Source organism: Aedes aegypti, chromosome 1 (assembly GCF_002204515.2).
Source record: "Aedes aegypti strain LVP_AGWG chromosome 1, AaegL5.0 Primary Assembly, whole genome shotgun sequence".
Taxonomy (NCBI): Eukaryota; Metazoa; Arthropoda; class Insecta; order Diptera; family Culicidae; genus Aedes; species Aedes aegypti.
In genome coordinates this window covers 196,506,122-196,522,043 of record NC_035107.1, presented here as the reverse complement: position 1 = coordinate 196,522,043, position 15,922 = coordinate 196,506,122, and the positions used below count along the sequence as shown (strand labels likewise).

At 34.7% G+C, this 15,922-nt stretch overlaps 1 protein-coding gene across 3 annotated transcripts in view; it reads left to right on the top strand.

Moving 5' to 3' along the window:
* Positions 1-15,922, top strand: part of LOC5567775 — a 709,794-nt gene that overhangs the window by 62,772 nt on the left and 631,100 nt on the right. For 2 of the 3 annotated variants that reach the window (XM_021856662.1, XM_021856655.1), the window contains exon 1: positions 1,065-1,675. The exons of the other annotated variant lie outside the window; for it this stretch is intronic. The gene's annotated coding sequence lies outside the window, so the exon portion shown is untranslated. Of the gene's footprint in view, positions 1-1,064; positions 1,676-15,922 lie in introns of those variants that run through there. 3 annotated transcript variants of the gene reach the window in all.

Genomic DNA, 15,922 nt, shown 5'->3' with positions numbered 1-15,922 from the left:
TTATATGGCACATGAATTCCGCTGTCCTGAATATAAAACACTGTGTCGGTTCATTGATTAGATTAGATTTTTAAATAAAAAATGCAAAAAGTTCAAGTATATTTTAAAAATGACCTTTGGCAGACACGAACATTCTGAAAACGCCATTATTTTTGTTTATTTTTATACTTTCAAGCCCGGGGTGTCCGGTCTCTGTGCATTCAGGCCGACTTTTTTGTCGAACAGTGATAATTAAAATTCAATCAAGTGTACGGATTTCGATCCCACACGGTACAGTGTCAGTTCGATTTTGGCAACAAGTACAAAAAATGGTACTGAAAACGAAACGTTCCAAAATCGAACGGTTTGATGATTACGCAAGAACCAGAAATGCAATACACTTAAGATAGCGATTGAACGAAGCGAAACCACGTATGAAACAATAATGTAAAATGTTGTGGCTCCTAACTAGTTCTCCATGGCTCACATAGCATAAACCATTGAAATTGAACAGGAAATATATGTAGGTATCGAAATATGCAAGCTTGAAACGTGCCTACTCAGTTGGAATCCATTGAATATTGTTCTTACTGCTTCAGGTGTCTAAAATAATAAGAACGAAATTCAATGGTCTATTAAGCAATAAAACAATGCAAAGAATGGCAAGGATCTATTTTCGATCTGTTTAATTACCGTAAAAATAATTTTGCGTCAGCATAAATCATTATTATTAAAATTTCTGGGCATAGGTTCAATTGCATTTTACAAGCATGTCAAGATAAATTTTGAAAGAAATACGATTGTTAAATTGCTCATGATTTTTAAATGCCAATCCAATTATTTATTCACAAAGAGATAGTTTTCAATGAAACAATATATATGGAAGGATCATAAACGGCATCATTGTTATATGGGTATTGAGAGTTATTGCGCTCCTAACATAGTAACAGTCAACAGGTTTTTGATACAGACACACTCGTTTCGTTTTGTTCACTTCCACTTATTTCAAATTGTTATAACATTCCAGGGAATAAAATGAATTGTTTTGTATTGAACTATGGAAACACAAACTTACATATTTTCATTGAACAGCATATTTATCGTGAGCAGTGTAGGCATCCTTCATTTTAGTACACCCATGCAACGATTTTAGCTGTTCAACCTCCTCATCAGCTGTTTCACTCACTCCAGCACTCCAATTCCACGTGTCGCCAACCAAAACAGTCCAACTTTGCTCCAAGCAGTCCTTCATCGTCCTTCCATCGCAAAGCTTCCATCAACCATTCCTGGGGAAAATTCCCAATCGTTTGGGAAAGCTTTTCCAACCGCATTCGGTTTGTTTTCATCGCTCGCCTCTCTCAATCCACGTGTACCCGAGGGCTAATCGGCTCTCATTAGAAGCTCGTTCTCTCCGAGAAACAATTGCCGCCCTCACAAACGAATGGCGTGGAAATTCCTGAAGGGACGCGAACCGAATGCCGAAGACTTCGGTGGAGTCCCGCCGAAATTGGAATCCCCGTTCGATTCGCGTGCCGTCGAAGGATGTCGAATCAGTTTATCCAAGTCCGCCGTTGGAGCGAGAAGTTTTCCTGGATTCCCCGCGGTAATGCGATGTCGTTTGCTGCAGATCCGTTCTGCTGCTGTTGCCACTACTAGTGGGTAGTGTGTATCCATCCGTGTTGCGATTTCCACTGAAGTGAGTAGTGTGTGTCCCTATTGCGGAGGGAAGGTGTGTTGTGGTGTATTATTTTTTCTATGGTATGATTCCAACTGGCAGATACCTACTACTACTTACTACGGTTACTGGAGTGTTTTGTTCATCCGCGCGTGTGGAAAGTTGCATGGGAAGAGCTCGCTGCTCGCTACTGCAGAAGTCCTGCAAAGGTGAAACGATACCCACCAGGTGTATGGGTGCTCGCAAGAGTGTTAGTGTATTTAGCCACGACCAACCTCAACCTTAATGGCCTGGGCGCGCTGGGGAAGTGATCCTGTGTGTTCCGGAGGAAAATGCACCTTGAAGAGAATATGCAGGAAGAATACTACGGTTTAGTGGCTGCATGGTGGAAAGTGGAGGCTGTAGAAGAACGCAAAGGGATACGGCACGCGTTTGGTCAGATTACTGATGTGAAGCCGTGTTTTTTTTTTGCGTGGTGCACATTCCAACCTGATTCGTCATTAGTGAGGAAAAGTTCTTCGGATTCATAGGGACGACGTTGCGTGTTGTGTTGGTTGTATTAATTCGTGGTCATTGGATTGATTCTCCGGGGAATGTCGGATTGACGAGAAAGGATCAGAAGAAAAACCATGCTGGAAGTTGGAAATGATAAAGTGATTGAAATAGATATTTTTACCATACACCAAATTTTGTCGAGTCATCTTAGATTGTTTGAACCTTTGTTGAACGTTCTTAAGTCAGCAGCAAAAGTAAAGCATAAGATCCCTAATCAAAAAGTTTATTCAGTTTAAAAGGTATTGGTTTTTAGTTTGTATTTATTCTAATTGAGGATATTATCAGCAGAACTTGATGATTAGTAAGAGTATGCGATATGGATTTTTTCCATGTCGATACGAAACGAAACGATACGCGGAATATCTTGCGCTTATAATGACGAAACGAAACGAAATTTAAAAATGTTTCGTGTAAATCGATACGAAATCACATATCTCACGGAATTTTTCGAAACGGAACGAAATTTTTAAATTTGTTTCGCGGAATACGCGTTTAAGTTGTTTTTTTTTTTTCTTGTCAAAAGCTGGAAATTTGACAATAGGCATAACAAACGTCTTTTTAAATCCTTTACCATATGGAAACCTTAGCGTTGCTTAGCGGAATCCTTACATGTTTTGGTAAGACCCTTTTCTGTTTGTTTGAAATCTTCTTAATAACTTCATAAGGTTTCATTTCAATATATCTGACACTCACACAAGGCAATGAGTGGGTTTAAATTAAATTTTACATCTAAGAAGTGGGTCGAAAAGCAGTTACAAATATTTGAAACAATCTCAAAAATATTGAGAGGAGCCCAAAATTAATTTGATTTTTAGAAATGCCTTACATTTTTTTTAATCATGTGGATGTGATGTTATGCTTACATATACCATAAAACATGGAATAATGATATTCATTTTTTTTGCTGTAGTTTATGCTTTGTGGCACAAGTCGATAAGTGATCATGAAAACACAGACCCTGTCCCAGGTGGAACATAACGCCATAAAGAAGAAGAAAAATAAGTAGAACACAGGAAACTGGAATACTTGCTTTAGTATTTGCTGGAGTATTGAATTAAATTAAATTTAAAAAAAAATCCATCAACACATACCTAAAAAATCAATCAAGATAAATTTGAAAGAACTGCAAAAGTAATAAACTCTAAATAAGATATTTGGACAGCATCTTTACTAGGATTGCCTGTTGGGGTTAATTAAGAAGTTCCTAATAAATTTTCTGGAAAAGCCTTGCATAAACTGTGAATCAATTTTGGAGGGATCAAATCTGGATGAATGCAAACTTTTAAAGTAAACCTTGTAGAAAATACTGAAGGTATTTCTATTATTTTGTAGAGCAAATAATGGAGAAATGATCCCATTCCAAAATCTGTGAAGGAATTTCTGAACGATTTCTGGAAGAATTAAGGATTGTTGATATTATCTCATTTTCAGATTTTTTGTTTAAAACTGACTACAAAATCACGTTTTCACTAAATTTTGAACCTCGAGAGTACTTTAAAAAATATTTGAAAATTTCGAAAAAAAAGCTTTGAACTTGGACTACATAGCATAGAGGAACCGCAAATAAGATTGACAAGTTCGCCTATGTTCGTTCAGATAATCCGTATTTCAATGAGCTAAATTTGATGTTTGGCTTATTTTTTTCTCAAGATTTAGATGTGCGAAAACCGAAAAAAAATTTTTTTGCGCTTTTCTATTGAGAAATACTCTAGGTACCCCACCAAACTTGAATCTAAATCCGGAACCAATTTTGATGGTGCATGCAATGCATGAATCAAATTTATAACTGATTTGTGATTATTACTAAAACAAATCATCAAAATCGATCGAACAATGGCGAAACTAGAGAATTTTTAAACTTGATGTCGGTATTGAAAAGTTTAAGGGGTCTATTTTATAAGTCGAGTCGATCAAAATGACTCGACTGGAGTCACTGTCGACCGAAAAATTTGCTCGACTCGGCTCTGTCACTCGAGTTTTTCGACAGTTGTCACTCTATGTGACTGGATTACTATGGGAGTCGACGGGTGACATCTGAAATATGCATGCTTGCTTTGATCGACAATGAATACAGACGAGTCACATGAATCTGCTCGATTTACAAAATAGGCCCCTATGTCACGTTATAAGAGTACAGAGAAGTTGGTGGTGTGGTACAGCGTGAATAAACCTAGATTCATTTTTTGATATAAAATAATGTATGCATCTTCCTTGTTTAAGGTGGATATAAATCGAAGGCATACCTCAGAATTTCAAGAGCACAAATCTAACGAACCCGACAGCGGTTCAAGCTGAACACTTGATCGATTGGCCATCGAGTAACCAATCGAGAACCCATACCACAGTTATGAATCTAAGATAAGACGATTCCTAAAAAAACGCCAAAACGTATGCTTTCACTAGCACACCATACGTTTGCCTCGCAGATAATTTGCTGTTATAGTGTTCTGATCCATGATATGAGTCGATTTGATCCATGATACGGACCCATTTTTGACTGTAGCTGCTAGGAGTAGAAGGAAACGCTTTGCTTTTTATTGTTCGAAATTAAACTCGAATTTCGCGAAATTCCGTTTTATTCCGTTTGTTTTCAATTTTCCGTGGAAATATTTTAACAATTTGGCGAAACGAAACGAAATAGCAAAATTCAAATTTCGCCTGTGCGAGTTCCGTGGAATTCCGCGGAATTTCGTTTCGAAGCGTATTTGACGGAATCATTCGGTATTTCGCATACCCTTAATGATTAGTATATTTTTTGTTGGCTGACTCAATGTGCTTTACATTGATGTACGTATAATATTGATATCCGTAAACTTAATATAAACTATAATAATTTTGATCAGAACGATTTCCATTAACCGTAAGTATTGCAAATTTAATCCGCATGGAAATTAAGCCTCTAATTAATAAAATATTTACCAACAAGATCAAGTTGAGAAACACTACTTCTTGGTATACTTGAAGGTGTTGGAAAGACGCACTTCTATTCAGAAATGTCTAATTTTTTAAGCACTAATCCCGTGGTGTTCAAAGTACAGACCGCGGACCGCGCAAACTTCGTATAATTTATCATCAGAAGGATGTACTACCCCTACATTTATCGTGAATAGCACACGGATCTATTCGGATGACTATCTTCGATCAGAAAATTCAGGTGATTGAAAAATTAACCAGAGCATCACTACATTAATCGGTTTGCTAGAGAAAACTATGATTATCTGGATTTCTGAAAAATCAAATTAGCTAAAACAATTGTTCACTATTGTTGTTCTTGCCACGTATGCAAAATGCGCATTGTACGTTGAGAATGGTTGATGGTTTACGTTCAAATTACCTGTATTTAATTCAGCACAAAGATGCACATCTATGCCTACTGCGTAATATAAGCCCAATAGTCTCCAAACAATCTCCCGATGACGTCCATTCAAAGTGCTAATAAATGTTCCCCGTGTCTTTTTATTGCTCGCACGGCATAACAATCCATTGATGTTTATTGTTAATTGAGTTTTACACCAAACTGGATTGTCCTTATGGACTTCTTAGGATTTATGGCCTCCAGTCACAGCACAATCTACGCTTTTTCAGAAACTCATAGTTCAAAGTTTAAAAATACATCTTAATTAACGCAGAATTTTAAAGCAGTCAATAAGTTATGCAAGAAATGATTTTTGACCGTGATTTCAATGGATTAGTCAAAGCATTTCCAAAAATCTCTGTAATAATTTTGGATAATTTATTGGTTAAATCTGGCGAAAAAATGCAAAATTTGTAAAATTGATCGATTTTAAAGTGATTTCAAACAAGTCGTCAAGCAAGTGAAAAAAAAATTTGTAACATAATTTGTGCACCATCGTTTTGCAGAAAAAGACTGATTTCGAGTGATTTCAATTTAAAATACTGGACTAATTACGAAAGAAATTTTATTCTATTTTTCATTTAATTGGTGCATTTACTAAACACATTGTTTAGCATTTTTATTAGTTTATCTTCGACTTGTGCTGGAAGATTTTTTTTATTGATAAAATTTTATCATGATAATGATTTTAATGATAAAATGTTATGGAAGAAATTTTGGGGAGTAATGGAAGTGAAAAGTTTTGTAAGATCTGGAAGAGTTTCTGATCGAATCTAAAAAGAAAATAATGCAAAATTTGTATATCATCGGTTGCCGAAGTTCTGTAATAAACTAAGGAAGTGATGTAGTAGTTCTGTACGGTATTTCAAAGAAAAATTAGTGAATTACTCTGAGTTGTTATTGACCATTAAAAACCTTCACATACTAAGGAAACATGTAATCTTTCTTCTTGAAATTATTCATATCTAGAGTCTGGTTTCATTTCAGCAGTTTCAGTGCTGTTTTTTTTTTTTTCAATGATACTGTAAGCTCGCTTCAGATAACAAAAGACATAGTTAATAAGCTATCAGCTGCTATGACTAGTATTGTACAACTCTGGAAACCAGTGAAGGAATATCGAGAAAGGCTTGTTCCTATTCTACAAAGTTAACTGTGAATGTTTTTATCAATGCTTATCAACATTCAGCTGCACTTGATATTTTCAAATGATTGTTTTATAAAATAGTTTATGTCATTTCTGAGGTAATAAATAAATCTTTCTTTTGCAATTTCCAAAAAATCTTTTATTGTTTTAGTGCATTTCTATCAGTCGTTTTTGGATATACTGGTTCCACCAAAAGTTCCACAATGGTTTCCAGAATTCCCGTGGAAATGATTTATTTGAATATTTGAAAAATCAAGACCAAGTTTTAAAAATATCAAAAAAAATCATCGGAAATGTCTTCAGACATCTAAAGTAGCATTGGACTACTCCGTAATAGATGCCAGTAAACTCTTTGAATTTCTTCTACCTGCACTGGAAGATTTTACATTCCATTTCTAATAAAACTTTATCATTAGGATGGCTATGGAACATATTTTGGGCAACTGTGGAAGTGAAAAAAAAAATGTTTGACTGGATTTCAATCCAAGTCTGGAGAAAAATAAACTGTACAAAATGTTTGTATCGCTGATTGCTTAAGTTATGTAATACAATGAGGAAGTGATGTAGTAATATATCTGTACGATATTACAAAAAATAAACTAGTGAATTGCTGTGAGTGGATTGAAAATGAGTGTTGATCATTGAAAACCCTTAATTACCTAAATCAGCATGTGCTCTTTCTGTTTGAAATAATTTTGATCAAGATTTGTGTTTCGTTTCAGCCGTTTCAGTGTTGTTGTTTTTTTTTTCAAGAATATTGGAACCCCTCGTGATAAGCTATCAGCTGATGTGACTAGTATTGTACAACTCGGGTTATCAGTGCAGAAAACATGAAAAAAAAGTTTGCCCCCATTTTACAAAGTTAACTGTAAATGTTTTTGTTGAGATCGGTAAAATTCCTTGAGAGTCTCAACCAGCTTAACTATAGATTTCCAAATAATTATAACCTTCCTTAGCCGAGTCCGCGGTTACAAAGCAAAGTCATGCTGAAGGTGTCTGGGTTCGATTCCCGGTCGGTCCAGGATCTTTTCGTAATGTAAATTTCCTTGACTTCCCTGGGCATAGAATATCATCGTACCTGCCACACGATATACGAATGCGAAAATTGCAATTTTGACAAAGAAAGCAAAGAAAAAAAAGGAATAAAAATGAAAAAAAGTTAATAATTCGATTTTTATCGACAGTCGTTGAACTGTTTTCAATCGTCCTCTGAATCAATATTTTACCTGTTTTTTTACTTTAAAAAAATTAAAAAACCTAGCTGATGTAAAAAATGATGAATCTTTTATTTCCCCCCTTCAAAATTTTCTGATTTCTAAAGAGGGGAGGGGGTTTATAAAAGAAAATTAATATTTGTATCAACCTTATGCTATTATTCATTGAAATGGTAATGACTGACAAGAGAAGCATATTAATCAAATAAAAAAGATAAGTACGCTTTTAAACTTGAATAGCTTTTTTATTCTTGTATGTGGTTTTTTGTGGATTCACAACTATGAAGCAACTGCAAGGCAATCACATTGCAAAAAATACTTTTGTTTTATGAATTACTTCACAACAATAAAATAAGTCAGTGAATCGCTAAAATGGTTCCATTTTTCATTTTGAAAATTCTGAGTATCGTCCACAATACCTTTTCGTATTTATGCCTATCGTTTTTTGCCGAACGTTGCATTCTTTGGTAATTTTCTTGCCACAATACAGAAGATCATTGTTTTGTTTGCAACAAGCGGCTCGTAAATGTAAATAGAAGAAATTGAGATTAAACATAACACCTCTCCTGTTTTTCAAAAAACGGGGAAAGATTTCAATTAAAAAAGGGTGATCTGGTGAAAGCAAGAGTTGGACCTTCATTTATTAACATATTGAACCAAAAAACAACAGGTTACATTAGAATTGGATCAAAAACCAAGGTGCTGAATTACACGTTTATATGTGTTCTTTATCACTTAGTATGGAGCGACCAGTGGTGGAAGCATAATCTAACCAAACAAAATACATGCAAGGCAAATTTTGTCAAATGTGGCAGCATTTTTGTTTGAATGGAACATTTGTGGTCCACTTCTTCAAAATTGACTATTTAAATTTGAAACGCTGAATCCGATGATACTTTCAGAAGAGTTCCAGCTCATCACAATTTTGAGATTAAGTCACTGAATGTCTTCAGAGTACTGGTTTCATACTTTTTTGACTGAAATTTGGACTATGAATACTTAATTGTTTTGACAATCTGGTCTGTCAGTGATTCATTTGGTACTTTATTTCAATTTCCAAGTTTTCAACAAGTAGCCCTAAATTGCCTTAAGAAACGTTAACTTCAATTTTTGTATTTAACAGTGACACACGGAAATTGAAGCTACTATATTTGCACATAAGCCACTTGCACTTAAGTTGATTAAAGTATGTGAAAATTTAGTTGATTGATTTATTTTGTAAAATTGATTTATTGCGGGGAAATTTAAAAATTTGGATTGCTTCGCGGAAATAACACACACGCTGGATCAAAATTGATTTCAATTTGTTCAATTAGATGATAGCTTATTTATCGACAAGTTGGGATCCACAGTCGTGAAATATACTAAATGAGTTTCTGGATCCTCAAAGCCGTTGAAATAAGACATAGGCAATCTAACCCATAGCTGTTGTTTGAATTTTAATTCGTCCAGAGGACCAATTCTGGAGGATTGTGTATCTGTAGGATTTGGAAAAGAAAAACATATTGTTTGTCCCAACCTGAGAGAGAGGAGACAGCTGGCTTAGATTGTGAGCTCCCAAAAGTCATGGGAACCTGTCACCAACTGTCACTGGCAAACCGCACATTCGAAAAATCGTCAAAATTAAAGTGAACTTAATTGAAATTTCTTGGTATTTTTCGATGATTTCACATTTCAAAAGTTTGAATTACTCAATATAGTTGTGTGTTGATAAATTGCTACTGGTTTTATTGTATTAATACCCCTTTGCATAGTGCACACCAATAAGTGAATGTAATTTTGATCAGAATAAGTTCATCTGACCGTTGTGCAAAACCCAAGAATGAAAGAAAGAGGTCAAGAAGGTAAGACAACATGCCAACAGTCAGTAAGCTGTCTCTTCTCTCTCAGGTCCCAACCCTCTATCGACCAATGCACGAGTTCACTAGTTTGACGTTTGAGCGGTGCCGAATTTACTTTTTTTTTTCATGGTCACATAAATAACACGGCACTGCTAAGGCTTTAGGACATTTCGTCGAATGACATTTGGTCGAATGACGTTTGGTCGAATTACATATGGTCGAAAGTATAGTTGGTCAAAAAGACATTTGGTCGAATGAACATTTGGTCGAAAGGCTTTAAAACATTTCGGCGACTGACTTTTGGTCGAATTACATTTAGTTGAACTGCAATTTTGTCGAAAGCTTTTTTTGAAACGATTCATTTTGTAAAATTAAATATCGTTTTCCAATCTTTGCAAAATTTATAAAACATCGTATTATTTTGTATTTTGAATATTCTGAATTATCAACTGTTGTTGAATGCAAAAACGGGACATTTTATGTAGTCATATTTTTATATCTCATAAATCTAATTGTTGGTGATTGGAAGTTATGAAAATATCTTGGAATTCGATTCGAAAAAAACTTTTTATAAGTACATTTTACTACATTGACTGAAATATTTAGCTCTAGTGAGCTTATTATGCTTTTAAAATCGTATCATTCTTTGAAAAACTGCTCAACAAGCTATTTTATTACTCAACGATGAGAACATGATGATTTTTGTGAATTAATGATTCTTTTTAAATGTCTTCGTTTTCGCAATGAACGATCGTAATCATTCGGAGAGAGTGCTTGGGATCTTTCTTTGAATTTTAAGTCGTGCAGCTTACGGACGTGGATAAGGAATAATGTGGAAATCATACTCAAAACGACTGGAAAAAAATGTTATTAGGAAAATTGTATGGTGGAGTGAATGTTAAGTGTCAGTAACAGGATAAGTTACTTATGGTCAATTGGATTTTTGCAACATCCAGCTTAATAACATTCCTCAAACAATTATATGGCTTTACTGACGGTGTTGATAACCTCGGGTGAATAACACAGTTTGTGGTAGAAGCTTTGAATGGTTACAATGAGAGCACTGAGATATAGTTTGACCAAAAATAATTAAACAAGAAAATTGTGCTTATTCCATGTACCGGGTAATGGAAGACGAGTTGATTGAGGTGATGAAATTTGACTTGCTTCCATTTAAGATTGGCTTATCTCGACTCTCAGAACAAGCTTGGATGAAAAAGCAACATGAAACGTCAAAAAAGCAAGAGGTTGATTAATAGGTAAAGTGAGGTCCATCAAATTGAACAAGATTTCGCTAAACGCGTATAGATTATTGGTAAAATGGTTGATACATTTTTAATCATTCAATCCCTTTGTGTATTAGTGACAAAATGCTACTCTTGACGATAATCGGATCAAATGTTATACATTTTATCCATACTATTTAGATTCAACTACATGTTCTCTCCTTGAAAAATTGGATCAACGAAATGCCATATACTTTCTGTTGCAATCAAACATTTTCGACCAAATGTCCATTCGACCAAATGTTCATTCAAACAAACGTACTTTCGACCAAACGTCATTCGACTAAATGTCATTCGACCAAATGTCATAGATTCCACCGCTAAAACGTCAAATAGTGGACTCGTACATTGGTCCATTGTCTACAAATGGGGCCTTTGGAAACCTTCCAAACTTCTCAAAAGCCGTATATTTTATTTTTCGAGGATCCTAGCAATCCCTACAAGTTAGCAATATTCATGCCTAGTAAGTTTTGTTTTATTCGTTTATGCCACAGGTACACTACTCAACCAAACCATTCAGAACACAATAATAATACCTCAAGACAAAATTATCAAAAAAAATAAATCAGGAATCAAAATGTTTCTTGCAACACGTAATATTTTGTAAAATATTGATAAAATTGCATTTGGGTCAATTTTTATAAGATATTAGCAAGTATGGTGATGCTTTTCAACACTTAATTAACATATTAACGTTGCATGATACTGTGAGAGATATGAATCAATGAAGAAGTATCTAATAAATAACAATGCCAAACCATACAATATGCAATCATTCTTGCTGGTCATCACTATAAATAATTCCATCAGAGGTTTTAAATTCTTCAAATAAAATGAGGTTTTTTAACGTTATTCAGTCGACTTTTCACATCTCGATATCTCTCTCTCAGTCGATGATTTCTTTAGTCTTTTCTTTCTGCATACATTTTCACTCTCCATATCTCGATATCATCCTTAGCTTGATATCTCCCTAGTTAGTTGTGATATTTTTTCCCGATTTTCAATCCATATGTCGATATGCCCATTATCAAAAATTACTAGACTATATTTTAGGGATTCAAAACAATTTGCGAAGACGAAATGACGTCTGTTTGTTTTATTTTTTTTTTTGTAACGGAATGTTTTTCGATCTAGTATTAATTAAAAAATGTTCTATGTCTCGATCTCTCCTCATCTCGATGACTGATGATAGAATTGTTCAATATTTCAATGAGATAATCTGTTCTTTAGAGTCATACCGTTGCAATATTAATTGGCATTTGTGATTAACAAATATCATCGTTCAATTAACCATTTTTAAATTAAAGGCTGTTCTTTATAGGTTTTTGCTCGATATAAGGCTGATACATTTTTTTTTACTTTTTGTCCCATCGACATTCGAACGGTTGAAGGGGATACAATAAATAATTTGAAAAAAGACCAAAAAGACAATTTGCACCAAAGGCTGCACAGTCTTATTCAACGGATAAGACAGAACACCCATTAGTCCAGTGATGTATTTTTCGTTTGATGAAACGTTTCCTCCGACTGGAGCAGAAACCGAACCCACGCTTCCTGGCACAATACGCCTAAACGACTGACGCCGCATGCCCACGAAGCCAACAATTAGTATTTAACCTGAAAAAAAACTAATCGGATTTGTTGAGACATATTTTTTTCATCCTTCAGGTTTTTGATAAATATTTTTCTAACTGTCTCCTCAAAAAGATAAATTTGGCACGGAAATTTTTTAAAGGGAGGAAACAAAAAGTCAACATCAAATTTGCATCAGCCTAATTGATGTTAGTTAAGCAGTATGCTCATTTGTGATCGACTAATTTTTATTCTTTTGCCGAGATCCGCACAGCCGGGCGGTCAGCAACTGAGTTGCTGATATGTCAGCAAAAAATCAAGTATGCTTATAACAGAATCTGTGGATGCGGCTGACATCAAACGTCACTTTTGCTGAGATGTCAGCAGAAAAACATTAATCAAGATTTGCACAGTTCAGATCGGCATTTTGATTTAAGTGTGTAGGTTCCTACACCCAAAAGTTGAAACCGTCATTATAGGCGTTTTCTGCGTCTATTGATGGCGGAAAAGTGTTCTTCTGAGCGACATGACGTTTTTGAGCGTCTATTGATAGGCAGATAATCCGGTCATTGAGTCGAGCAGTTTTTACGGTACAAATGGGGAAGTACAACTTGATATGCTTTTTGCACCACTCATACCAACAAGCGGGTTTAGTGCTGTGGTATAGTATTTGTTTCTCACGCTCATGACCATGGATCGATCCTGGTTGATGTCGCATGTGTATTTTTTTCCATGTGCGTGCATCACCAACACATGTATTAAAAAATAAAACTTCCACACATATGCCTTTTAAGTGCATGTATTGGAAGTATGAAAATACGCAAAAAACCCGAAAGGGTGCAAACCAGATTTGAACCATAATCATCGGATTGACTAGCATACTATGTATCTACTGCTCCAAACTTACTACTGAAATGATGTGTAACCAAAGTCAATGTGGTTTTACGTTTCATATGCATGATTGCTCATGCTATTGATAAACATGTGAACATGTGTTATCCCCAGCAAAATAAAGATATACAGTCAAGTCCCCTGTAAAGCGTTAATCATCGTATGTTGAACAAGTTTAATGTATATTCATAATAATTTATCACCTACCAGAGTAGCCACATTCTCTATTGTAGAACTTACTTAAGGACTGTTCATTTTATAAAGTGGACACCTTGTGCATGCTATATCTTTATAATATATCAATAGAATCGTAATCGGTTTTCTGTGTACAGTATCATTCGACTATTATATTATTGCACGATGGTGTTATAACAAAAAAGCCATCAAAATAATTATAATTCACACGAATAAGGAACAATGTTTAGAATGGTCAAAGATTGGTAGGTCTGCCCGGATAAAAACGTATCATTCAGTGAATGGAATAAACCATTAATGTACAATATAACGTATTGGATACAATACAGCGTATTGTAATTGAATGTCGAAGCAATATTATTCTTATTTGGATATACAATTCAAAACCATATAGTATATTGTAACAGAACATTGGCGTTTTTGGCCTGAACGTAAGCGTTTGGCACTAAAATTGGGACAGGGCTTTAGGACCCTATTGTAATGTTGTTACATTCAAATGGACTTTTGCAGTGCTCTTAATTTGACTGTTGTTGTGCTCTTAAATTGCTGTTGTATGCTGCTCAATAAAACCTTTCAAAGCGTTACTGACAGACAGAAAAGTCTGGGATTTTATATACATGATAAAAAAGATATAGCATAAACAAGGTGTCCTCTTTATAAAATGAATAGTCTTTAAAACATGAAAACTCTGTGGAATCTTTTGCTGGTGCTATTCAAAGAAAACAAGATCACGGTTCTACTTTCACATTGATAAAAAAATATCGATCCAATGCTGATGAATGCTACCCAGAATGAGCCGATTATAAGAAACCGTGCCCCATATATGGGATTAAATTTTAACCATGGTTTTAGTATAATAGTAAAAGAGTTTTCTATAGATGAATCGATCATTTTGACTCAAGAACAACTTCTGCAAATTGGCTATTAGTTTTTGCAAGCAATTTATTTTAAGAATTATTGCACCGATATGTTGATTTTAGAACAGAACGTTCAGTGGGGAGATTGTAGTAAACCGTTTGGAGAAGTCAAGAGAACATATATACTGATTTTTTTTATCATGAAAAATATGAAAACAAAATTTCATTTTTATATAACGCAATAATCTTTTTTTTATCATTTTTAATTTTGACTATCTATGAATTGTGATAAGAATTAGTTGTTCAGGACAAAATTTCAGAGACATTTTCGATAAGAAAGTTTTTCTAAGAACAACTTATGCTGTCCATAAAGGCCCATATTGAAAAAAGTAGGCACTGAGAAAATAGCGCTCAAACTTTGAAGTTTTTCTTTCATACAAATGTTTATAATTTTCTATTAGGGGCCGTCCATAAATAACGTAGCATTTTTCACTGATTTTTTACACCCCCCTTCCCTCTCGTACCGTTTCGTCACAAATGCTGATACTTCCCCTTGGAAAATACGTAGCATATCAAGCACTCCCCCCCTTCTTCTTCTTCTTCTTCTTCTTCTTCTTCTTCTTCTTCTTCTTGGCATTGACGTCCTCACTGGGACAGAGCCTGCTTCTCAGCTTAGTGTTCTTATGAGCACTCCCACAGTTATTAACTGAGAGCTTTCTATGCCAAAGTTGCCATTTTCGCATTCGTATATCGTGTGGCAGGTACGATGATACTCTATGCCCAGGGAAGTCGAGAAAATTTCCAACCCGAAAAGATCCTGGACCGACCGGGAATCGAACCCAGACACCTTCAGCATGGCTTTGCTTTGTAGCCGCGGACTCTAACCACTCGGCTAAGGAAGGCCCCCTCGAAAGTAATTTGGAAAACAGTTTCAAATAAACACAGTTCCTGTTACATAATTTTGGTATCTAGTTTCATATAGGCTAAATTGTATTACTTTTGCTGTTGTCACCAAGCCAAACAAGTTTACTATAAAAAATGTGAAAAAAAATTGATTGGATTGATGAAGCTCGTTATTGTTGAGTTAGGGTACAATATATTTTTAGTTTATTTTTAGTTAGAACAAAAATTTCGTTATTAAAGGATTGTTTTTTTTTTTAATTATTCTTTGTTAGGAAATAGATTTCAATGAAAATGAACAATACAATATATTAATTCGAAATGAATTATTATCCAAATTCAAATCCATTTGGCAATCAGTGGCCAGATATAGAAAAGATTACACTTGATATATTTGGAATGTTTAGAAAATTTTAGCGATTATTATACAAATTATTTATCTCTATTAATATTTCAGC